This window comes from Argiope bruennichi, chromosome 2, assembly GCF_947563725.1.
Source record: "Argiope bruennichi chromosome 2, qqArgBrue1.1, whole genome shotgun sequence".
Lineage (NCBI taxonomy): Eukaryota > Metazoa > Arthropoda > Arachnida > Araneae > Araneidae > Argiope > Argiope bruennichi.
In genome coordinates this window covers 81,419,632-81,447,551 of record NC_079152.1, presented here as the reverse complement: position 1 = coordinate 81,447,551, position 27,920 = coordinate 81,419,632, and positions in this window count along the sequence as shown.

The following is a 27,920-nucleotide window of genomic DNA, read 5'->3' as shown; positions in this document are numbered from 1 at the left end:
AATTTTTACATTTTATTATGCATGTTTCCTATGTTATTAATTTGGCCAAATTGCATCTAGTATTCCTTAATATATATTTGTTGAGAACAATTGCTAGTTTCAAAGATTTACAAGTTCGAATTAAAGATATTTTCCTTGATTGGACATTTACAGTGTACTGAAGAAGAAACGAATGTACTATCTCTTGAACTTTGTTCGTAATGCTAATATATTTCTTTTTTATTCGGATTTAAGTTCCATTTGGATGTTTGACGAAAATTGGATGTTTGACGACAAAGCATATGTCATTACTTTGAATCTCACTCAAATGCTAAGCATTTGCGTTAACATTCAACTCCCTTTGCACACAATCCTGATGATAAAGATTTTATTTTTTAATAAAAATTAGCAAATTTTATTATAGATCAAGAATATTCTTTTTTATATTAAATATATAAATATATTAAATGTTTTTACAATAATATAAAATGAAAATTCAACTCCCATGATTCTATATACAGGGTGACTGTTAAAGTTTGTTTCAGCTTTTTAAATTGAAAACAGCGTCTCGTATAGACAAGAAGATAATGAGTATCCGTAGTAAAGTAACTACAATGATTTTATTGAGACAGGTTACCGCGCATGTAGTAGTGGAATAAGAAAGTTAGAGAAAATAAAGGATGTCGGCCCAAAAATCCAGTAAAAAAAAACGTATGCTGTACCATAATAAAAACAGAGGAAAGTTTTCATAGAGTTATTTGTAAAATTGGCCTAGATACATATGATAAAAATTATGAACATTCCATTACTTGAAAAAAGTTTCGTTTGAAAGTGAAAAATATGTATCCCGGTATTAGCATACAGTTTATCTTACGTTATAAACGGCAAAGGGAAATTTAAGCATCAAAGCAAAATAATAAGAGAAAAAACTGAAAAATTCACTTCGAGGATACATTTTTTAATTTTAAGGTGAATCCTTTTTCATGACACGAAGAATGCATTATTTTAATAACACATATCATCAATAATTTTACAGATAACTCTATGAAACTTTTTCCTAAATTTTTATTTTGGTATATCGTACATATCTTCCTAATTTCATCGATTTTCTTAATATATTGACCATACTCACTTTACTATTAGAATATTTCACTTTCCCTGCTGCACAAGATACCATATTGCTATACAAGACCGGTTATTGAATTTATACAATGGATACAAAATCTATACGGACTTCACCGAACACTCTGTACATATAGGAAAATTGTATTTTATGTAATTGTATTCTAGATAATCACTAACAAAAATTAAACCATTTTTAATATATGTAATGGAAGAGTTCTACAAATTAGAAGGTTAGTTTTTAAATTTGCATATAAAATATAAGACTGTAATAAATGAAACATTTTAAAAATACAAAGCATTAACCAACGGATGATAATTAACGGCAGGCAGAGCTATGAATTCACAGCATTTCCCTTTGACAGATATTCGACCGTAGTTAAAGTAGCCAATAAATTTTATAAAGGTAATGCGAGGGGCGTACATTAAATATTCATCTTTATACATTATTGTTTATGAGATGCAAAGTCAACTACCTATGTCTATGCTAATTATAATTCAACTATTTAAAGATTTGTTGCAGTTATATAGTTATGGTCATTGGACTAATGAAGGGATATAAAGGAAACAGATTTTTCCTTTGTTCTTATTATATAGATAAGTACCTGGAGAGCATTGTGATGAAATTGATTTTTTTTTCAAGAAATGAGTTTGGTCCCATTGGCGTTCTATGAAATCTTAACAGTGCTTTTAAGTATTTAAACGTACTGGGTTATATTTCTTCATGCTCCATGTCTTTTCATTTGACAACGAAAATGTACAACAGCTTAATGCATTCTTTCGCAAAGTTCTAGAATGTCATGTGGATTAAGATATTTCTTTTATTGCAATGATTCTCGAATTTTTCGAATAGGAATTCTATTTAGTGCCTATTGTTTCATTTAGAGCAAGACATTCGAACATCAATGCCTTAATCCTTCATATTGCGACTGTATTTGAAAGTGCAGATTAAATAATGCGGATATAACCGTAATATGGCAATATTTCTGAAGATATTCAAAAGAACACGAATAGAGTATCGACAGCAACAAGTAGATATAAAAGCAGAAATATAAATTCGCTAATTTCTAAATGCATTAATTAAGCTCATTTTTTCTTCTGTTCTGTAGTTATTCTGTACAAAAGCATATTTAATAATACAAGAATAAAACTGAAAGTTTGATGGTAAAATATTTTGGTAAACAATGATTTAATCATGAACTTTACTAGATCAGCTGTCATTTCTGTTGCAATCATGGTATGATAACATGCAATCAATCACGTTAGTTGAAGCATGCCAGGCTGTGTTCAAGTTCTATAATCCTCCAAATGTAAATCTCTCATTATAAAATGAAAGATTTCATACAATGTTATATGCGAGTGTATGTAAGGCTAAGAAATGCTAATTTATATTATACGCTCGCAAGAAATCCTGAAGCAAAAACATAAAAAAAAATTATTATTGTTTTGATTATAGACGATGTGTGATAAAAAAAAACAAAAATATATTTCCCTTTGAAAATGCATCTGGATGCATTTTAGATTGGAAAAATCTATAAAAGATATTTTTGTTTATATTTTTTAAAGATATTAATGAAGCCTGAGTTTCCAATTTCAAAAAGTTATAAAGAATATATTAAGATATGCAAAATAAGATCATATGTGAAACTAATTGGCATTTCATTGAATTATCATACAGATGAAAAAGAAATAATGTTTGTTACTTTTCTTTAAAAAAATTATGTAAAGATGTTTAAGAAAATATTTTCTTTATTTTTATGTTTTAATGATACAAATAAATAATAGCTGACTCTTCATTGTGAAGTTTTGTAGTATAAATTAATGGCGCAAATAAATATAGCAATGCGTATTTAATATTGACTAAATCACATGCCTAAATTGTGTCGATTGACCGGTGTGTGCTTCTCGGAAGTACTAGGGCCCTATAACTGTTTTACAACAGAATATTCATATATTTCCAAACAATACAGAGGAAAACTATTTATATATTGCAATTTCAGATACTTCATTTTTGATATTAGTTCACATTTTGTTGATATAAATTGCAAAAATAATTTGGACATCAATATTTCACCAATGAAAGAAACTAGCTCCAGATATCAGAAATGGAGCATTCATTATGTATGTTCTTTTCATTTTTTATAACATATTTCGTTTGTGACTTTTTATAACAAAATAATTTACATAAAAGTTTCACTACTGATGCAGATCAAGGACTAACAGTGTTATTACTATATTAAATGCACGTTACGTAATTACATGCGTCCTGATGTGTTTTATTGTTATATCATTAGGTATTTAATATGCATGGATTTTTGAAAATAAAGTTTTATCTTTCTTGGAGTATGTTATGTTTAATTAGTAAGAAAAATTATAAACATTTTTGAATATAGTGAAATAAATTATGAACATTTTTTTCAATAAAATAAATTTTAAAAATGTTATTCCTTCCTTTGCACTGGATAAGGTATTTAAAAAAAAATTATAAGCATAGTAGAAATTAAAAACAGCTAGTGGGATCTTCCCTCAACTTTCCTGAATGTTATCTAATAAAGATATGCATAAAATAGTGGACTTTGAATAAGCCATTGAATGCCATAAATAATAGATAATAAGAAATATTGATTTTTGGCGTGAATTAAACACTTTGGTGAATATTTCGTGGGATCCTTAGTGATTATTTTGGCCGCATTTTTCCCTCGCCCGCGGTTACAAGCATTCAAAAATCAATTTAATTGTAACTAAAGTTTGACACAGTATTGCAATTGTATTCACAAATTATTTGACTAAATTTCACATATTTAACCCTTTCTAGCACCGTGGGAAGTATGCTTCCCACCAAATTTAACAATCTTTGTATGAAATTATGTAGGTTGGCATAAGTTCTGACACATTTTTTTAGTAAGTCAGAAAACTATATGCTTCAGTTCTTTATCTCATATAAAATGGCGAGTCTTGATTTGTTACTTAATTATTAATTAACCAAATTAATTAATTAATTAAATAAAATCTATCTAATAAGCTAAATGAATCCCTTTTCTTATTCTAATTTCAAGCCTAAAAATTTTTTAACATAATATGATTGGAAAAAAAGGGCCCTTTAAAGGGTTAAATCATTGTGTTTTTTTTTTATTTACCATTTGTACATGGTTATGAGTCTGCAGAGGGACAGAAAGTCATTCTCTTAAATAATTTCACTCCAAATTTGAAAGGAGCAACACTTGAAATATTAAATATGTGCACAAAATTTTAGACATCTAGCTCTCTTTGTTTTGCAGTTATCGCATTAACAACCGGACATACAAATTCCCTCTTAATGGATTCTTCTCAAAATTTAATAAAAATCTGTAGATTTCAAATAAATGTCATATACTAAATTTCATCCATCTAACCCAAAGTTTTTATCATGGTTATAGCGTTCATAGAGGAATAGACGGATAGATATAATCCTGACAAGATGTTTCTTGGACTCAGAGAGACTGAAATATTAGATTCACCGAAATCTTGAGAATGAATTGTTTGACGAATACAATACTTTCTCTATATTTAATATAAGATAAAGTAACAAGTTCTCTAAAGCTAAAGAAAACTTCTCCGAACTAAATTGCATTTTTTTTTTTGATTTCCTAAAAATATCTTTTTTTACAAGCTTTTCCACTAAACCCACTTCATAAGTAATCCATCATTTCTGAAGTCAGAGGATGGCACTTTAGATTCACTCAGTCTGCGAGGCAGGAAAAACCATTCGTCATCTACGAAATAGAGCACACAGTTATGTGTCAACTGCATAATAGTATCACTTGTTTTCTTTGAGAAAATGATGCATGTTCCATCGAAACAACGTTTATTATCTGCACTTAAGCGGGGAAAACGCTGAGTTTGTTTTTACATTTATCTAATTACTTCATACTAGGAGTGCAAAATTTATTATGCAGAGATAAGCGTCAGTTATCTCTGTTACGACAGTTCTCTAATGTGATGGGACAAAAACTATGCTAGTAAGGATTACTTTCTGTTTTCTCTTTATAATTTATCTCACAGCATCATAAAAAAATCTTTCAGATAGAGTTTTTTTTTTTTTTTACTTTAGAAACTATTGTTGTAACCACTACAACTTTGATAGAGTTTTTGAAACATAATGAGAAAATGATATAAAATGAAAATCTTTGATATAAATAATCAAGATAATAAATATTCTGATTAAAATAAGTCTTATCTGCGTTGATGAATAAAATAACCACAATTAATATCAAAAGCTTGCCAAAAATTCACTGTAAATAATTTCTTGATTGTATGTATTTCTAGTAGTATTATGGTCTACATTTTGATGCATTTTTATATAATTATTTAAAATCAATGGGTTGATGGAATACGGATGAGTATTATACACTCATTGTCACTTGTTCTAGAATTTTTATATTTTATTCATTTATGTATTCTTGTCGAAAATACATTCTTCTAACACTTCCTAGATGTTAGTCTCAGTTTTAGTAATCAATATATAATATAATTAGATATTGATTCGTTAAGTTAATGTTCGACTAATTTCAAAATTATGTTTCGAATAATAATAGTTTTCAAGAAATTCAATTTAATATTCAATAATTTTCGAAAACTAATTATTTCTTATAATATGTTCCTTATGAATTACAATCGAATATCATTGACTTACTGACTCATCACTATACCTTTTGAAACAATGGGAATTATATTTCCAAGCTACAATTTGTGGCCTTAACTTTCAAAAAAAATTCACATACAATCAAAATATATTGCAGGAATATAAAATATTGTCCATGTTTATAACTGCTGCGTATATAACAAAAATTCCACAATATATTTATGTTAAATGAATAATGAAATGCTATTTTTCCCTATCATCATCTTCATAGTTTTCCCTCTTAATGAGAAAAGCATGAAGCAAATAAATATTTTTTAAAAAATTTATTATTAAAAAATAGTCTCATGATAGCATATAAAAAGCATTTTAAGGGAAAACGAACATTTAATATTGAAATTCTAGATTCTTTAAAAAATGATTTGAAATTCTTTAGTTCAATTGCATTTCTGATGCTTTTAGATTGAATAATATTTTTAAATATGATTGATATCCACGGCGCAATGAATTAAATGTATCAATAGTTAAATATGTGTGTCAAAGTATTAAAAATTAAAAGAATCAATTTATAAGTTAATTTTATTTTAAGTTGAAGAAAAGATGTAACAAATTCTTATTATTAAATATAATTTCCTAAAGAATTGATTCTAAGTTAAACATATTCATTCAGTTAAGAACTATTTAACAGGTTGCTTATTTCTTGTTGACTATTTTAAAATTCATCCAAATATGTTATATTTAGATAGATTGAAATAGAAAAGAAAAAATAAATAAACCATGAAAACAACGTAAAACTATGAAAAACCCAATATATTTTCCATATATATAATTATAATGTGATAATGTAGTATAAAATAATTTTCGTTATTTAGAGGTATTTGAAAGTTAATGAAAGAAAAAATAACACATTTCATATACAGATAAGGCTGTGGATGGCGTAATGTATATGTCTTTCGAGGCACTGAAATTTCTCTTTTTTTTAAAATTTTTTTCTTATTCAACTATCCAGAAACTAAAGAGATTCTTTTTTTCTCAATTTCACCAGCTGAAGAAAAACGCGCAATTAATTATTTGACGGAACAATGAAAAGCGTTTGGATTCAGTTCAGTGATGAAATCTAATTTTTAAAATTCTTTAAAAAAATTATTGAAAATTTCCAAAAATTCAGAAAAAATTTACATAGCAATTAAATTGATATCATTAAAAGAAGCAGATTTTTAAATTTTAAAATGGTATAAAAAATCAGTTTTCTGCAATAATACTTTCGTGTGTTATCGCGAGAAAATTTTCTTCAATTTTTAATTAATTAAAATTATAATCTAAATTTTAAAAATTGCTTTGCGGTGCACGTTTTAACTCTTCAGAAGATATATTTGGCAGTTCTAAATTTAAAAGTAAACACTCCCCTGCAAAGCGCCAAAAGTCACGCATATATTAAGCTTAATTATTAAAAAAGATAATTTAACCCAAATTTTTACTAGGTATAAGTTTTATTTCAACGTTTTCATTGAAGGTTTATTATCTTAAATGAAATCGTTTTTCCAAATATTTTACATAAGTTTTAGTACTATTATTATTAACAATTGATTTTCAACAAAATTTATTAATAAGAAATTTTTACCGTCTAATGTGTCCAATAAATAATAGAAATAAATATGTAAACTATATATATATATATATATATTAAAAGGAATGTCAAACATATGTAAGAAGTTACTTTTGAAAGTAATCATCTTAAAGAAATATCCCGGATTCTATATTGAATATAGTTTGAAGATTGTAAAATATGTAAGAAATGATGTCATATCCGAAAAATTATGAAACCCCACTAAAAGTTGATGTTTCGAGAATTGTAAAATTTATATATAATGTAGATTTGGAATATTTTCTTATTTTAGAAATAGCACAAATATATGCATCATTTTTATTATTAAGATTTCTTTCAAAAGTTTATATTCTAGAAAGTCAGCTTACTCGAATCAAGTTTACGCGAAATCATTAATTCCGTGTATTTTTTTTGTGTGTGTATGGGAGGGTATCTCGGATTACAATAAGTAGAATAACTCATTACTGCAAACATAGCATACTAAAAATAAATAAGAATCTGTATTCATTAAATATTGTCCCGGTATGATCATTATTATCTGTTATATATGTATGAATATACCGCATTTTATATTTTTGTAAGGATTTTTGAAAGTAATAATTTACTTTTGGAATTCTTCTTGATAATTATTTCAAAGAAAAATATACTATATGAAGGAAATATAAATGATATCGCTCTCTAGACTTTTAGGGATCACTGAAATTGTTTAGGAGCTACTGTAGCTTCTTCATCAGAAGAAGGTTTCTGTTGTTCTAAGTTTTTAACTTTGGAATTCACATTTCAGTGTCCAATTAAATATCCATTTAGATATTTCTACGTTAGATGGGAGGATGACATATCTCTATTAAATCTTTGAAGTTTAAACAGTAAGGACGTCCTCTTCATCTGACAGGGCTCAAAACTGAAACATTGCTTTCAAGCTGACCTTTAAATCAATTGATAAGTTAATGCAGCCAATGAAACCTTTAAAAAGTAATGTTTATCATAACAATAAAATTCAAAAAAAATATTTTTTTTTACAATTTTTTATTTATCTTTTTTTATATTTGTAAAAATATAATTTTATAAGTTACTTTAAACTTACGTTCTTAGTTGAATGGCTCTTCTGAAGTCAAAATGTTGCATATTTCCAATTATTAACTAATATCTTAAAAAAATTATCGTGAGCTAAATGGTCAATATAAATTTAATTTCGAATTCGTATAAGTAAGTTTTTGTGATAACATGTTTGAAAAAACAATTCTATATTTGAAATAAAAATGAATTAGGAAAAGATTAAAAGTTTCGAAAATCGAAACAAAAAGAATAATTTCTAGGAAAAAATCTAGTCACCAACTAAATTTATTTTATCATGAAAAATGAGAATTCATGTACATTTATTATAATAAGTAATATGTAATTGATCAAAATAACATAATGATTAAAATTCCAATTTATTTGTCGTTTTCATCACATCATGTTATTTTATTTGTGTGTATCATTTAAGAAAATGTTTGGGGCGATCGAGACTAAAGAAATTTTATTTTAAAAGCGATGAATAAGCATGAATTTTATTTATATATATTCTTTATAGTAATTATTGATCTAATATATGATCAAAGGATCTGAAGTTCATTATTTTTGTATCTGTAAATATATATTTTTAACTTGTTGATATTAACAAACACAGTACTTCATGACCAATCAAAAATCTCAAAATTTTGAAAAGGAAATAACATTTACATAAAAATATTAATATAATACTATTAATAATAGTTAAATCATAACGTTATTCATTTACTCAAACTTTAATGGGATAAAGTTAATATTTATGATTTTTAATGATTTTTTTCGCACAAATTACATTTTCTCTGGCAGTAAAAATTATAACTTTCTTTAAGTTGCAAATAGACAGATCAAACCCATGTTGCTAATATGCGCTATTTAAATTATGATTCAAAAGAAAAGTTGATAAGAGTTTGATTTCAAATGAATAAAAGAAAATTTCCGTACCAATGCATTATCGTTAAATTTTTTTGTAATGCTGGTACATTCTCCCTTTATTCTTTCTTTACAATTAAAAATCTTAAATATAAAAAAAAATCTGAAAATGAAATAGAAAATTTTAGAGTAAATTTATTACAAGTTATTAAATTTTCAACTACCCTTTTACTTGAAATTTAACGCAAATTTAACAAAATTTTGAAAGAATTTTTTAATACATTATAATAAATAAATAAACAAAACACCGAATACGGAATGTATATATATGTTTGTTTGAACTATCAAACATAAAGACGTATACATGTGATTTCTGTTGATTGTTTTTAGTTATCTCAGACAAATATTTGTCTTATTTTAGCAAGCAAATCATCTATTTTCATTTTCTATAATATAATATATAAAATATCATAAAAGCTTAATTTTTTTTGTTTTGAAATATCTTCTAATCATTTAATTTCAAATTCAAAATTAATCTGAAAACATATTAGACAATAAAAATTGATTGGTAAAGTGATTTTTTTATATCAGAAATGACTGGAAAAAGAAAAAATTCTAATGGAAATAAAAATTTTATAACAGAAACGCCTGAATAAGGCAAGGAATTATTTGAATATAAAGCAAAGCATTATTTGAAGCAAGGAATTATTTGGAAATTCGCATTAAAATTAGTAAAAATAATAGTAGATCAATTTAGCAGTAGAATTAGAGCTTCCACTTAAAGAAAATATTTCAATATCTTATTTAACTTATTTTTCTTTGAAATTCCCTCTATTTGAAAGAAAAAAAAAAACTTCTTCTCAACTATTTACTTTAACAATAGGATCTGGGTGTAAATCCTTGAGCTGAACGGAAGAATTCGTATACAAATCAATCTCCAATAGAACAAATTTGTTTTGATTTATCGAAATAAGCGCTCCTTAAATCTGCCTTATCCAGTTCACCGATATCTTTCTCCTCAACACTACTGATTTACGAATATAAATAAATTGATAATTGAATCTCCTCAATACTACTGATTTACGAATATTGAGCTTTCGTTCCGACTCCTTCAACATGATCAATCAAATTGCGCACATTTGTAGACAAATCAGACCCGGATAATTCTAGATAAGTTATTTCTTCTAAATTTACAGCTTCCATTTCTTGTGAAAAATTAAAATCATTAAATGTCTTTTTTAAAGAGTTTTTTTATTTGCTGAATATTGAGATATATTGTTCATTTCAATCAGGAAAATTTTCTTTCTGTTCTGTGCTTCTAAATTTATCTGAATAATTCGACGTAAATGGCATCATTTAAATGTATATTCTATTAAAATAATGTGAGATGCTTTGCTTTAAAAAATAATTCTTACACTACGTTGAAAATGTTGCATATATATTAAAATATAATGATTGAGCCTAGATAAATTTATTTTTTTCTTTATTGATGCCATTGATATTATATGTCTGACGTGATATTTCCTATTTCACAAAATAAAAAAAAAAAAAAAAATAAGATTTTTTCAAGACTTTTTTAGATTCAACCAACACTTTTGAAATAATTCTTTTTCTCTGGATTTCAATTCAATCGTCGCTATAAAAATACGTCTCCAATCTAGCAAAAAAAAGTTATCAAAAACTATTTTTGCGGATTACTGTAGTCTGTAGAAGAATATTTTCATTGTTTTTCCAACTACCAGAAAACGATTGTTGTTCCATTTCTAAGCTTGAAACTGCTTATTTTCATTTTATATTTCACGAAATAATATCTATGTATTATAAATATGATAAATACATAAACTCAATTTATCCACACTTTCCAGTTTTAACCTTTTTTTTAACTTTTTAAATCCAAAGATAAAAACACTTTCGCTTCCATTTCAGAACCTGTAATTTTTGAAAGATTTTCAAAATCTATTTTCTTCAGCTATTTTTAAAAGTCGATAGAACAATTCTCGAAATTGCACTTTCCAAACTAAATGGATCTCTTTTTTCTTTGTATATAAAATATGGTGTGCTTCCCACGACGGACTTTTTTACAAGCGAATAAGTATGTTGCGTTTTTTTAAATGCTTATGGTTCAGATATTTTTTAAATACTATATTACGATTTAGTTTCATCTTTCAATATTAAAAAATGCGTAATGCGTGAGTGCGTGCGTGCCTACCTGCTCGTGTGAGAGTGAGTGAGCGTATTAACATACGTTTCTTCCAAAAGTGCCATGATATAACAAATGTTTAGTTCTTTCAAACGCGACATGATGCAACAAATGTCTAGTTCTTTCAAGTGTGCCATTATATAACAAATGTTTAGTTCTTTCAAGCGCGACATGATGCAACAAATGTCTAGTTCTTTCAAGTGTGCCATTATATAACAAATGTTTAGTTCTTTCAAGCGCGACATGATGCAACAAATGTCTAGTTCTTTCAAGTGTGCCATTATATAACAAATGTTTAGTTCTTTCAAGCGCGACATGATGCAACAAATGTCTAGTTCTTTCAAGTGTGTCATTATATAACAAATGTTTAGTTCTTTCAAACGCGACATGATGCAACAAATGTCTAGTTCTTTCAAGTGTGCCATTATATAGCAAATGTTTAGTTCTTTCAAACGCGACATGATGCAACAAATGTCTAGTTCTTTCAAGTGTGCCATTATATAACAAATGTTTAGTTCTTTCAAGCGCGACATGATGCAACAAATGTCTAGTTCTTTCAAGTGTGCCATTATATAACAAATGTCTAGTTCTTTCATAAATGACGTCCTTTAATGAATATGAAATTAACTAATTGATTCCTTGACATTTTTGTCATAAGTATATCATTGTATATAAATGGTACACTCATTATATGAATAGAAGGTACTATTCAAAGAGAGAGAAAACTGCAATACATATTCTGAAAATATTATATTCTTCTTCTCTGATAACAACGGAAACAACTTTGTAACTCTTTCTAAGGTAACATGAATTTAGTTTGTTTCTTTGTCACCCAATTATATTAAAAAAAGTTAAGGGGGTTTAATTTATTTTTCTTTTTCAAACTGCCATTCGATCTATGAGAAAAATTATAAAATTAACAGCTTACGAATAATTATAGAGTTTTTTCGAAAGTAAATTAATTTTTTAGCGAAAATGGAAGATGATTTTTCTTATAGTCTATAAATATTTTACTGAATTTTTTATTCTTCACTTTGGTCAACATCGATCAGGCAGCATCATAATTCAGCATTCATAAAACTTCTGATCCTTCTGAAAGAAGATAATCTGAGTCAGTCTTAGATTTCTTTATTTGAAGTATGGTCTTGCCTTGAAAAATTATAGAAACCCTAAAAACTATTAATCCGTTGGTGTCAATATCTGGAGAATATGTTGAGTAATAATACATCTCATCCAAGTCATAAAAGCATTTGATAAGATGTCAAATTTTTATGAAGTCTCACAATATCTTGGTTTTCACTATATATTTTCTGTGATCAATGGGATTATATAGGTAATAGTTTTCGAAGTGCTCTTAACTGTTTTATCTTTTATATTTGATGTTCTCTTGCATTTAACATTATTGTAGACAGCCTATTTCTTTTTCCCAACGGATATTAGTTTTTAAAGTGAATTATGGGAATCCTCTGATTAAGTTTTGAAAGAAAACCCTAGAAATTTTATGTGACCATAATCGGTCGAATGCGATAAATTTAATATCTCAATGATTTAACATGTTGTTATTCGGTGGATAGCATCAATCAATGGATTATAATCGATTATCAGTCATTAAATTATTTAGCAGAGTTTAAACTTATGTGCGTACTAGTAACGTCAGCACTCTATGTTATAATTTACAGAATATAACTGTGGGTCTCACAATTTGTTTGATTATTCTAAAAATATGGATTTCAAATTTTTATAATAATAATAATAACAAAGCCTTATAAATCAAAACCTAATAAGAAGAAAAAAGTTAAAATAAAAAATCTACTTTTTAGTACCCTAATCAGTATTACTTTAATAAATACACTTATTCTGTTTTAAGTATAGAGCAATGTTATACAAATTATATTTCTAGGTGGTGAAAATATGGCCTTTATAGCTCTAGATATAGAATCGTATGAAACATTTAACAGTTCCATTAATTCATGAAAAAGTAGCAGCAACTTTCCCTAGTTACAGGAATTTATAGTTCACATATCAACGACGTTTTCCTTTATGGTATTTCCATGGGGCAACAAAACCACACATAGCTTTATATAAAAATGATACATATGGTGATTACTTAAAAATGACACGTGTCACAAATATTTTTTAAACAATATTTTTATTGACAGTATTCTTTGTTATAGAAGTTTGGCAACATTTAATTTTATCTATATTCTTCATGCAAAATATTCATACTTTTCCAAAGCGGAGAATTTCAAAACTTAAATTTAAAAAATTGCCATTGAGTGAAAACTTCCATTATGGAATCTTACATGGCATGAAAGTTGTATGAATGCATAATTTTAAATGTACTTTAGCAATTAATTATATGTTTCGCCTTAACTACTCTTCTTTATTTCTATCCACAGCAATATGTGTGTATTATATGAGTAGACATAACCCCAGAATGGTCAAAGTTATAACAGGCCAAAAAAAAAAAAAAAAAATAGTGAGTTAATTATTTTACCATTACCTGATTTTAAGTAAATAATTAAAATACCATCTCACTGAATTCTGATTAAAGATCTCAGAAAAAATATATTTTGATTTAAAATTAATACTGGGCATGAATTTCCAAAGTTTAGTCCTAAATCCAAATCCATTATGGAATTACTGACATTAAAAAAATTCCAATATTAAGCATTAGAAGTTTTATATGTGTCGAAATGAATGAAAAGATTTTATATACATTTCAACAATGAAAAGTTTTAGAAGTAAAATGGACAATGAAAACGATAAATAAATTATGTATAAAATACTTTTTAAAACTTATTGAATCTAAACTATAACTAAATTAGTATAATTCAGAATATTTTTAATGGTATGGAACATAAATTTTGTTTTAGTGCAATGATGTTCTCAAAAGTCATCTAAAGAAAAATTTAATTTTCAATTAAAACGAAAAACCAGCTAAGAGGTGCCTTTCAAGCCGCCATCAACAATTATATATGACAAATTTGGTAGTTGTTTTTTCAGTGCTTCATCCTGTGTAGTATAGAGAAGCTCCAACGGGAGACACAAGTTCACTATTGTAATTATGTATATGTACGTGTGTATGTATGTATGCATGCATGTAAAATCAGTTATATATCTAAACTATATTCTAAAGCATCAAAAGCATCAAAAATTATTTTTGTGAAATTGCTGTCGAACCTCCATGTTAATATATTTAATATTCAGGTATGATTAGAATGGTTGTTTACACCAATCTTTATATTTAATTAATGAGCTATCTATAAAAATCATTAAGTCTTTTACAACTATAAATTTTACAATATTTAATAGCGAAAATAATTTTTTTTTGAAGTGTAACTGAATATTTTTTCAGGAATCCATAAAAAAATGTCACGGAGTTTGAAATGCAAGCGAAAATATTTTTGCAGATTATTTAACACAATTTTAGAATAAAGTATTTTTTTTTGTGAGGGGGAAACGTTTCATGATTACTGAGAAAAATCAAAAAAAAAAAAAGGATTTAATTTCATTGAAAGACCCTGGCAACTTCGTTAAATAGACTAGAAGATTAAATGCTTTCATCAAGAAATTTTTCAGAGACCGGGATCGTGAACGAAATTCGCAAGAGCTAAAGAGAAATCAATATCACAACTTGAAAGCGTCTTTTAAAATAAAAAAAGAATGATTTTCTTGGTAATATGATTTTCTAATGAAACTTTAAGTTCTGTCGTTGCAATATCAGTATGATTATGTTGAACATTTATTAACTGTTATTGGTTAAATTAATTGCCCAGCTAAGAAGAAATTCCTTGAAATATAAAAAGTAAATGTTTTAATGGTGCTAATAAGTTTTTCTCCGGTTATAATTTCCTTACTATTTTCTTAAATATAATGCAATAAATTAATTTCATTCTAATTTCTTTATAAAAAAAACAAATTAGAAAGGCCAAATTTAACACAAACGTCACTTGATGCTACCATGGATGTATTGAATTTAAAAAAAATTATATCTAAAAAAAATGTGATTGTTTCCAATCATATAGGGCACAATAGATAATGACGAAAAAATTTACAGTGTGAGTAATAATCTTTAATAATTAAAGAATACAGTAGGATGCATTTTTAAAAACAATTATACATCACATTCTAAGTAAAAAGCAGTTAAGATATTTGTAACTATAATTCTGGCAATTATTGTAATTTCATATAGTTAGATATATTTCGAATGTTGACATATGAAATTAAAGATTTCTAAATTAATATTTCTTTCAAGAATAAACTAGCCAAAAATTTTGAAATAAACTTACATTGAAAAAGAATTTTCTTATTCGTTGAAAATTTGATAGAAATCAATAAAGTTGGGCTTAAATCCATATAATAAATTTAATCCTCTTAACTGAAAGCGTTTTTGAGTTATTTTATTCACATATAAACATAATAACAAAATGTGTTTTTAAGATTCAAGAACACATGGAACACAAGAACATATCCAGTTCGAATTTTTAGAAAAATACAATATTTCTTCTGTACTTTTTACGTGAAAATAAAAATATTAAAATCACAGATTCACTCTAGTTTACTATTTATATTGAGACCAATTATTTAGCTTCTGAATCCATACAATTTTTGAATACTACTATTTATATTCAAAATTTTCTTCCTAAAATATAAAACAATTTGAAAATCGAAATATACAAAAGATTTTATTAATCAAGCTACTAATAATGAAATAAAATATACAAAGAAAGTAGATTATTCCTCAGAAAACATTTAATTTTTAATAATCATTTTCTCAAAGTTTAAAATATTATCTAATATTAAAAAGATTTCTATTAACAAAATGGAATAAATGAGAAAATAATGGATAGATTCCCTTTTCTTCGATGGAAACTATTCCTATTGTGCTCTTCAAAAACATATTAACAAGTAAAGAGAACTGATGTTTGAAAGCAGGATTATTATGATTAATTAAAAAAATACTTGGAAATTTGTAATCTAATGGAAAAAAATCCATTTTTATAAAAAAATAAAATACCCTTGTATTTAAATACAATATGTATCTGTTAAGAAAACTGTAGTTCTTCAAAAATTGGTATAATTATAATTATAGAATAAATGATGAATAAAATAATGATATAAATAATAAATAGAATTACGATATAAATAATAATTAGAATTATGATATAAATAATGAATGATTATAGAATAAATAATGAAAAGAGTTATGGAATAAATAATAAAGAGAATTATGTAATAAATAATGAATAAATATGGAATAAACAATGAATGAACGATATAAAGTAATATTTATTGTCTTTCTTTTATATATTTAGTCGAAAGTGGTATTCTGCATAAAATTAAAGAACATGAGTTATCTTGCATTGGAAAATCTGGAGAGATTTCAATATGATATTCATGTTGATGTAGCCTTTGAATGTGAAGCAAAATGAAAAGCTGGGAAAAATAAAAGAATTAAAAATTAATATTTATTTCATGAAAATATAATTTATTGTTAATATTTAAGGAAGGAAAACAACCTCTTGATCTACCCGTCAATTCTCTTCATACAATAAAATTCCATCAAGACTTTAAGGTAGCAATGTATCTTAATGCTTAATTAAATTATTGAAAAAATAAAACATGATATTTCTATAAATTCAGAATATTTCGGTCTCATTCCTGTTAAAATCAGCAAATCAGTCATCCATTCACAATTAGATAGTATCTGAAAACAGAGATAAACAATTGTATAAATAAAATAATAAAAAGCATGGAAGCTTTAGGAAGAGGATTAAGAAATTATACATATAATAATTTCAAAAAGATAGTTTTTGGTATGCAAATTAACTTGTAGAATGTTAGTTCAAAACTAAACAATCGTAGAGACAATTTTAATTGAAAATATTTAAGTGAAACCTGATTTATATAATGGAAAATTTGTTGAAACTTCGCGAAAAATCTGTACATAATGCATTATGTAGTATTTAGTACAATGTAGCATATAGATCATCGTTTCATGTACTAAATATTATAATTCACTTTCATGTTTTCTTAGAGTATACTTTGATAAACAAAATATTCGCTATAAAAAAAAGTCAACTAATCAAAAAGTTTTATTGCAGTAAAGTAACCATCTTCATAAATCCTGTTATTTTACTTAACCATTTCTCATAAGAGATATAATTTTGTAGTTAATTTTCATCGAATTTATGATATGATAGAGATCTTAATTATTGTACACTTGAATTGTATAATACGATACATTATTTCTAACATTTTCAATTAATTATATGTCAACTCATTTTCAACTTAACCATATGTCAATAGTTAAAAATTTTGATTCCACATCATTAACGCCAACTAATAGATCTAATAACTAATTTCAGATTTTTATAATATTTATAATGATAAATAATAATATAAATTTTAAAAATAAATCTAGACAACAATTTAAAATTAAAAAAATATGTCTACTTATTAGGCAATAATAATTTGTTTATAAATGTTTTAAATTTTTATGATGACTCATTTAACTTTTATATGTTTTCTTGAGAAAGCATTCTTCTATTTCTTTCAATTTATAGTCAAATTTAGATTTAACTTTTCGACATACAAATTATAAAGCAAGTTAATTTTTAATTTAAAAAATTCGATTTCTGAATTTTGATATATATTCTATTTCTACATCTAGATGATTAAAAAATAACCATTATTATTTTCAATTATAAGGGTCGTTCTATGAAGAGGTTTCCTTATTTTCTTTCGCAAGGAAGCTGTATTTAAAAATTAATGAATCCACTGAAGCAAGATCTATACAAAGCTAATTAATTGTTAGGCTGAGGGATTTCAATAAATTTAATTTCTATTTTAAGCAATTAATAGTTTAGAAGATGCTGAAAATATGAAAAGAAAAAAAAATCTGATCTTTTTATTCATAATGTAATAGTAATCATTGGAAATAATCACATTGCTTAATGGTTGTAATCAAAAAATTAACTGTTCAACGGACATCGTAATTATGAAAAAATATATATATACTATTAATAAAATATTATTAAAATTCGTAATATAGTTGACGCTGTAGATTGTTTAAATATAATTTTAAATATATTCTTAACATTTTTTAAAATGAGAATTTAATATAACATAACCATTTAAAGAATCTCCAAAAGCATCATATTTAACTCTAAATTGGAAACCTCCGTAAATCTGAAACTGCATAATCATGCATTCATAAAATTTTTGCGTTGTAACTAAATTAAAAATGTTAATTTATATTGAAAGTATTTACATTATTTTTACATCATTACGAAATTATATTATTTTACAAAAATTTTTCCACAAATTTCAAAAGTATAGTATTTTAGATTTAAAGCAAAATATGCAATTTCAGTAATGTTACATACCCAAAATTTTGCATAAAATTAAAAATTACATTAAAAATTATCTCATTATATTTCATTTTTATAGAACATAATATTTTTGTCCTATCTTAACGTGATATAAAATTAATTTTACAATTTGAACTTTTGTAATAATTTCATATAGAGAATTCCTCTCTGCATAAGGTCGGGCACCTATTTTTAAATCGTTAGAACTTTCGAAAACGCACCAAGTGACTCAGTGGAAAAGTACTTAATCTCACTTGAATCATTAAATAATTGCCCGAATCATTGTGAATTGTAAAATTTTATAGATGTGTCTAATCTTATTATTGACGTTTAGTAATATATTCTCAATACACTAATATTTTAAACAAAAAATTCTTCTCTAGGCGATGAAAATGAAAGTTATCGAAATGCGCATATTTTTTTCGCTGTTGTGTGTGTCCATATCTATAGGCTTAGAAATATGCTGCAACATAATGATAAGAATTAGCACTCCATAGTTTTTTTTTCTGAAACAAAACGTATTTTGCAGAAATAATTTTATATTATGAGGATGATATAACAAATTGTTAAGAAAAGCTCAAAGGAATATCTCAGAGATTAAGATAGTATATTTTTTTAAAAAATACACATTGTTCTCAATAAATCTTAACAATATAATTGGAATTAAAATGTTGTATATGTACTATAAGTACTATACGTACTATGTTTATTCGGCTTCAATGAATTTTGAAAAAAATAATTCATTCCAGACTTTAACATAAGTGGTTTTTTTTTAGTTTTTAATTTTTTTTCAAATTTAAGAAGCTGCTAAATGTACTGTTTTATAAATTTCATATGTTTTAAATGTATTTAAAGGTATTTGTCATAAAGTATCTTTAAAAACGTAGTTTAATTCTTAGTATTGTTATTATATCTATTCATATTCTAAACACACAAAAAAATGAATCAATTCTTTGCTCAATGGAACTCGATATACGGGTAAGACGAACGAATTTTTGAAGATTCTGAATTCTCATGCAAACGATTCTTTAAATAATTTAACTCTTAGTGACAAGGAATCATGGCATTAGTAAAAAGACAATAATAAAGCAAGATGAATTTTTCTTTCATGTAACATTTCATTCCTGAATAGGGGATTTCGTCCCATCGTATGATGTTTCATTGTTGTATAAATATCTATTTTTTAAAATAAGTTGGCTGCTCATGCATTGAGGGAAAAAATAAAGTTACATTTTCATCAAAAATCATACCGCTGAATAGTGGTAAAATCAATATTCATCAATAGAACCACTAATACCTAGATGAGAAGTCGTAAGATAAGTAAGCGATTTTGTAGTTCTCGGCTTACTTCCGTTTCATTAATGGAATGTACCTCAAGGGAATAACTTGTGATGGCTCTTAATCCAACCATTAAGTATTAAATCCGTATTCCATTTTACGAATGACCAGTCTATCCACTTCGACCGGCCATTCTACTCGAACTCCCTTCATGGACGCTTAGATTGAAATCTCAACAAACCTCCCTGCCTCCTTTAATGGACCCTAAAGTTCCTCTCCTTCCGATTTCACAAAATTATCATTCCAAATGACCGTTTCAAACGGAATAACTGAAATTTGAAAGTATTGGATCTACAAATTTTGAGTCCAATTGGATTTGAATTTTGATTGAGAATTTTCGCATATTTTTATTATAGTGGCCGGTTTTAAAGTTCTATCAATCCATTGACGTGGTTTGGAATGATCGGGAATGTCCGGTTTTAAGAACTGAATCATAATTATCATTCAGTTTATCCTGGATACTTTAGGAACTGAATGCTAATTATCATTCAGTTTATCCTGGATATTTGGCAAGACTTGGACAGGGCAGTATCAGTATCTTGATGCATGTTATGTTTTGACTTTGAGATCGACGTTTACAAGATACAATTTTATTGGAGATTAGTCATATTTGAGTGTAGTTCGTCAAATCTGCTGATATGGTTCAAAAAATTATTTTGGTGTTTGCCATGAAAGTTTGTATAATTGTGAAGGTTGTATTGTAATCTAATCATAAATGAAAATAAGATTTGATTCAAAATAGTTCGCTTGTAATATCAAAATGGACAATAATCTCTTCAATTAAATACTTCTGTCAAATATGTACCTAGAAAGTTGTACAATACATCAAAAAATCTGATATTATCAATCTTTATTATCATCTTCTAGTACCAACAAGTTTAGAAAACAAATATTGAAATAGTAAATATATCTTTAAGCGTATAGAATATTGTAACCTACTTAGCATTTTGAGAATAATCGTTTTAATGTACTTTCAGTTTCTCTTATATGTATCTATAGCTAAATTTATGAACTCAACTCGAAAACTCTAATGTACCGTCCATTTAATATTGGAAGGCTATAAATAAAAGATATCCTAATTATGAGAAAAAAGTAGTCTAAAAAATTTGTAAAACGGTAGGCGCTCAGATCTCCCTAAATTCGAAAATAAGACTTTTTTTCCAAAAAATGCCAGTCTAAGTTTGAACATGGTAACTAGGAATGCAGTAAGAATAGGGATTAAGCCTAATGCCTGATCAATTAAACAAAAATTTTAGATTGTCAAATTCTTTAAAATAAGATTCCTGAAAGTTGTCTCTATGTCCTTTTGTGTGTATAAGGACATGATTAAAAAAATACAGAAAAAAAACTTAAATAAATGACATCATGCAAAAGGTTTTATTACTATCTTATTTTTTACGCAATAATGTAGATGGAAAAGTTTCATTGTTGAGAAAAGTATACACTTAAACTGTGCATTTGTGACTAATTTTGAATTAAATAAATAAAACTGTCTAATTTTTTAACTATCAATATGTCTATAAAAAACGAAAAATCAAATATTCAGTACGGAATATAATCCTTTACGGAACGCTAAAAAGGATTCACTTCATTGTATTATGAAGTGTGAAAAAGATCGAATATTTGTTAAATTTCAATTTAAAAAAATGGTGGACTAGGATAAATGTTGGAATTCTTGTATTTTACTTCTCTGAGAAAATAATATCTAAATTAAAATCGCATAGGGAAATAAATATTTTTAGTTAGGATCATGTCATAAAATTTTTATTGCTGATGAGTTAATCGAAAGGGATTTCTAAAATGTGCTATAAATATAATGACAAATTCAATTAGGATTTAGGAAATAGCGTTCCAAAAAGATTATACGAGTAAATATTGATTTTTCAAAATTCAATTAAGTAGTTAACATTTAAAGATTTATGTTCTGATCTGTAATTTAAAATCAAATAAAATTCCATGATTTAAGTTTCGGTAATTACATCGTATTTTTATAATTAAGTTGTGAAAGGTTTACAGCACTTATTTAACTCCTTATCATTAGAACACTTAATTATTCGAAACTAAAACATATTGTCTATTTGCTAAAGAAAAGATATCTTTGTGAAGAAATAATTAATAAATGAGTGATGAAACTTCCATTTTTTTATTCAATGAACTATGCTGTGGATTTATCTTTCTGGAAAAAATTATTTTAATGGAAGACAAATTTCGCTTTTCAAAATGCTGTTTACTTTTAATAACATTGAACTTTCTTCAGTTCATACTGAAAATAATACAAGTTTTTTTCTTCAATATTTGAAGATCTCGTTTTTGAAATTGAGCAAACATGACTTTAAATTCATTTCTTTGTCTGTTATAAAACTTAATGCTGGTATATTTTCCCATGTCTTCGACAAAGATTTTACTAAATCGAGAGAAAATAATTATTTTCTATGATGAAAAAAATAACATTTTGGAAGCCATAAGTAATATTTGAAACTGTTTTAAATTCAAAGAAAAAAATTATAATAGTCTCTTTGGATCTTCTAATCAATTTCATTGTATAGTAAATCGATTTTTTTTTCTTTTGAACTATTATATCCTAAATTTAAGCAGATTTATGGTATATTGATACCATAATCACTTACCAAATTTTATTCATTTATTATGTTGCAGATTTTAGTTATCGTACTGAAATGCACGGGGTGAAGTAGAAAATTTCCTTGTAAATAGATTTGAAGCATAATTCAAGTAAATGATTTCGAAGCTGAAATGATGAATCAATCAGACTGAATCAATTATATTTTGAGATATGCTCACTGAAGAAATGACATATTTTAAATTATATATATATAAAAATATTAAAATGTATAAAATATATTTATTTATATATTTATATTGTTATTTTTAGCCATCAATTTAAATTTAAAGTTAAAAAAAACTAAAGCTTTTTTCTTTCTTTTTTTTAGAATTTCTGTTTGAAGAATAGTTTTTCGCAATATGCTAAATAATACAATTGGAATCTAAGTCTTCATTTCACAGACCGTTTTTGAGGAGCCAAATTTTATACAAATAAATCTCCCCCTAAATAATAATAAAAAAAAATCATAATTTATGAGCTATTGCTCTGAAAGTATACAGTGGTTTAATTGCATTATTCTTATGTTGTAAAAAAAGCTAAATTCATTAATTTTTTTAAAGAGAATAAAAATAGCCTTCACGTAATATTTTGTTTTTATTTATTTTAATATTAGAAACAACTTTTTCTTCTCACTCTGAGGTTTTCTTCAAAGTTTTTTTTAATGCAATAGTTCACTAAAATTAAGACATTTTGTCCAGAAATTTGCAAAAGGAACTATCACCTTCCGATTCTTTATCTTTAAAACTCAACAAGAAATTCCATTCTGCAAAATCTAATTACAGTTAAACATATTCCACAAATATATATACTACAAAAAATTGAACCAGTACTTATTTTCTTTACTATTTTCTTGCTTTCTTATATATTCGGCACTGCTGGATAAGAATACTTTGATGTCTAAAATGTTTATATAAAAATACATGCGTATAAATTATTATATAAATTATTCTTATTATCTGAAAAGTTATCAGTTAAACCAAACAATTTTTAAAGCCGTCGAAAATTAACTTATTCAACAACGTATAAATAAACATGTAATAAAGAATATCACTTCCTTTCATAAAAAGTTTACATAACGATGAATATTAATCTCTAAATCATGTAAAAAATAAACATGTAAGAAATAATTTCACTTCCTTTCATAAGAAGTTTACATGACGATGAATATTAATTTCTAAAAACATGTAAGAAGTAAACATGTAAGAAAGAATTTCATTTCCTTTCATAAGAAGTTTACATGACGATGAATATTAATTTCTTCAATCAATATTTAAATATCGATCACTAATCTACCTACGATGAAAATTTCCTGAAACCTAAAAATGTGAACCAGAAATACCTGGCTTCGGCAAAGATTCATATTTACTCATTTTTCGAGTTTCATATTTAGATAGTTAACGTAACACTTTTCAAAGCAAAAAAAAGGCTATTGGATGGAAATCGTACGGATGGAATCAGTAATACGAATAGAAATCAATGATCTCTTGTCGGAAGGTGTATAATTATTTATATCCAGTGTTATTTTAAATTATTAAAATTTAAAACATATAATAAATTTTCACGGCACCTTAACTAAAGACCCTTTTATTTGTCACAATACTCATAATCCATTCAAAAGTTCTTATAGCGTGTACATATTTTATGTGTTTCACTTTCATGACTTAAGCGAAAGAGACACACATCATAAGAAGAACTGTCATCAAAAACATTAAACAAAAACTTATTGGTTTAAGTTCGTCTTCTTTCATTTGTGGTTTTGTTTAAAAATGTCACTTCCTAAGAATCTAAATATTGTATAACATAAATCATGATTTAAGAAATATTGAAAATTCCATATTTAGAAACGTTGACCAATATTGCCAAAACTATGTTGTAAGTTCCTAGTTTAACAGCGACATCAATATTGAAAAAAAAAACATTATTGCTCATTTGTGTTGGACAATATTATATTGCATTTTGATATTAATGTTTTTCAAGAAATCTGAGGACCTTGATGCGTTTGCAAATACTCAGATTTTGTATAATTGTCTCCAGAATAAAAACGTTTAATTTTAATTAAAAATTTAATAAAGCATTTTAAATTGCCCATTATTTATTTGAAGAAGAATAAATTAATGAAATAGAAAGCCCACTAAACATAATATAAAAAGTTTTGCTTTAAAAAAAATTGCTGTTAAATTTTAATATTTTTTTAAACATATAAAACATTTTAAAATTATTCTGTTGAAAGAAACTATAAAGAATTATAATGAGAAAAAGAATCGGTTTATAAATTTCTATTTAATCTTTTCTTAAATTTAATATTTTAAGAAAATAAGCATTATAGTAAACCTGTAAGACACTTTTGCGGGTAAATTTATTTATTGTTAATAACCTCATTAAAAACATCCATTGAATAATGGAATATGAACTCCATAGGTATTGTCTTTTTTCAAATTCAAATGATATTATGATATGAATAAGATGCACACTGGTAACTGTCCAGCAGTTTATTGGACCCTCACCAGTATGCATCATAGTCATCACTCCTAATTAACCTTCTGAATTATTAATTGCTTTATAAAGTATTATGATTTTTAATAATCCGTTTTTCAAATAAAATTCCTTCTAATTCCAATTCCAGCAATATTTTTCACTAGCAATTATTAGTAAGAAAGCTGATTTTTTTCTTCAACTCCATATTATATTCTTAATAGAAAATCATTTCCTCTTAGCTCCACATCATAAAAAAGTAGTCTACTTAAATAAAATTTTCAAAATTAGATGTTTTTTTAAATTTTATTTTACGCATCAAGTCGAATTACATACATTCATATTTTATTGACAAAATCTAACATAACAATTCAAGATTTTAGAAGGCCCTGTGAAATATTATATTTAGAATATACTCCATAAATCTTATATTTTCAATTAAAACGTTCCTGATAACATTGTTCTTTAAAAAAAACAATATTATACAATATTTTTTTCAGATTTTTAGACAAGCATATTTTTCAGAAAATATTTCATCTAAATATGGCATTTTTAATCCCGAAATTTATCTTAAAAATTTTTTTTGTAGCGTTATTTTTTTCTTATCAATTCACTAACCTTTTAAAAATCACATTTACATATTAGTTTATATTTCAGCTTTCTAACTTAAATAAAACGAGAGAAACTTAGTGAGTCATCGGATTTTCATTGATGCTTAGATAAGAGGTTGTAAATGTATTTAATATAAAGTGTTTTCAGGAATGAAATTAATTCACTAATTATCTGCAATTGTCCTTCATTAACTTTTTTAATGAATTTTAGATTTGTTTAAATTGTCTTATACTACAACCTATAAAAGTTAGCAAAAATATTTAAATGATTTTACTATATAACATAAAATATAATAATAATTAAATTAATAATTATTTTTTAATTAATTCGGTTCCCATGCAATCTATAGAAATAAAAACAATTGTCGGCTCTGTCACAAAATATGTCAAAATATTTCATGTCTATAACTCAATAAATAACAAAGTCAAAAATAATCTCTTTCACAATTTTATACTACAATCAAGTAAAAAGAATCATATTTATAAATGAACTTGCTTAAAGCATGAATAATGTTTCCAACATTCATTGTAAGAGGAACAGAAACGTGATTCGCATGTACAATATCCATCTTTGAATTTTCTTTATTTAATTCAATCAGTTACTAATAAGTAATGACACATCTATATTAAACCTTAGAGCATAAGCGCATTCATTCATTAAATGCCCAGGAGAGTCAGCTCAGCCTTTTAGTTTTAGAATAATAATTCGTCCCCTGGGAGGACAGTGCACGAAAGAGGCCAAAAGATACAAGGAAGAGGAAGAAATTGAAGTACAATAGTAAATAAAATATGGCAGGCAATAAAGATTCTGGAAAGAAATCAAGGAAATTATATTTTGAAATGCTTAAGCTTTAACAGTATTACACGAATTTAAAATTATATAAAATATATTATATAAGCAAGAAATCGTAATAAAGATCAGTTAAGAAATAACAATAATCTCGAGAAAAAATTACAATAGATTCGAAAATGTGAAATAAAAAGTTATAAAAACTACTACACGTTATGAAAAAGAAGAGAAAAAGTAGATTTACTAACCAAACAAAATATGTTTATAATATTAAGTTTTGGTGAAATAAAATTTTCCGGAACATAAAATTAAGGAAGCCAAATATTAAAAAGCAGAGAAGAAAAAATAAATCACATAGTGTGAGTGTGTGTATGTGTGTAATGATATTTTTTAATATAATTTAAATCTTAGTAAATTTCCTAAACTTTATCTCAAATTAGCCCATAGTAAATATTTTTATAAATTTTCTCTTATTTCCTGATCCGGTTCCCTTTTCCAATTATTTCTAACACGCGCTGCAGAAAACTAATGTCTATTACATTTTCTCAAGCTCCGAGCGAAGTGGTAAAAATTCCTAACACCCACACGTACCTTTCAAAGAATCTTAAGATTCTCTTTCCTAAGTTCACGTGTGACAATTCAACCCTAATCAGAATCGCATAGTAAAATCAATGAAGGGACAAATTTCATGCTCTACTGCTCTTGTGATGCGATGTAAACTGACTTATCTCTTATCTTTTCTTTCCTGTGCATGCAGAAAACTGATGAGTACATAAAATGACTACTGCGCAAAATAGATTGAAATTATATTTCAAAAGGCCGCTCATCTCTAAAACTATGTTTACAAATACAATCAGTGGCCAAATTTTTATGATTACTTTATACTTGCCACTAGCATTCGCATGTTGCTGCCACTAGAGGGTGAGATAGATATAAAAAGAAATTGCTGGACAACTGAACAATTAATTGCAATATGTTAATTGAAAAGAATTATACAAAAAATATAATTGAACTACATTTGAAACAGAGGCGATTGTAGGCGCTCGAAGCGTCAGAATTATATCAGCAAAACGGGTGCACTTTTGTGGTGCCCGAGAGTAGCAATTATTAATGCTTGCAGAATATCAATCAGAAAACCGGGCGTCAACGACAGGTTTATGGTCGTCACAAGCTACTGAATCATTTATTTGAAAGGAGACTTGCCACAGCTGTCCAGTCCAATAGATGTGATACAGTTTGTCAAATTTCAAAGGATCTTAATCAAGAAG